Source organism: Eulemur rufifrons, unplaced genomic scaffold, assembly GCF_041146395.1.
Source record: "Eulemur rufifrons isolate Redbay unplaced genomic scaffold, OSU_ERuf_1 scaffold_97, whole genome shotgun sequence".
In the NCBI taxonomy this organism is placed as follows: Eukaryota; Metazoa; Chordata; class Mammalia; order Primates; family Lemuridae; genus Eulemur; species Eulemur rufifrons.
Window position 1 is genome coordinate 762,147 of NW_027182879.1, and position 686 is coordinate 762,832.

The following is a 686-nucleotide window of genomic DNA, read 5'->3' on the forward strand; positions in this document are numbered from 1 at the left end:
TTGCCTATGTTTGTTAGTGTAGACTGACAAGAAGCCCTTCTTCTAAGTATCATCCCACCATCATTTTTCCATTGTTTAAAAATGCAGGAAATTTTGCATGTTAGCATTATAATTAGTAGCTGGGGGGTACTTTTTTTTTTTCTGTGGGGTCAGTGTGGATGGGGGTGTCATGCCCTCTGTCAGTTTGCTGGTTTGTTTTTATTATCCCAAGAGAGGAGAAGTGGGCATGTGTTTGGCAGGTGAAAAGTGCGGATTCTGTTTCAGAGAATTAAACAGGATCCGAACGGTCAGCCCATTCTTTTAAGAATCCTTTTCTTATCTTCTGGGAATCCACCATGGTTCTATATACTCCTCTATGCATGGCCACAGGTAACTGGCTTGTTCCAAGAAGTATGCCAAAGAGATTTTCAATTAACCAGTACGTTGAAAATTATGTGCAGGTTTTCAGCCTTTCACCATAATTGTGATAACGTTTGTATGTGCCTCCTGAAACCCAAGATGGCTGCCACAGACAGAAGTATGCTGAGCCATAGCTGACTTGGTGTTGCCTATTTTTGTTAGTGGAGACTGACAAGAAGCCATTCTTCTAAGTATCATCCCACCATCATTTTTCCATTGTTTAAAACTTCAGGGAAATTTTGCAAGTTAGCATTATAATTAGTAGCTGAAGGGTACTTTTTTTTTTT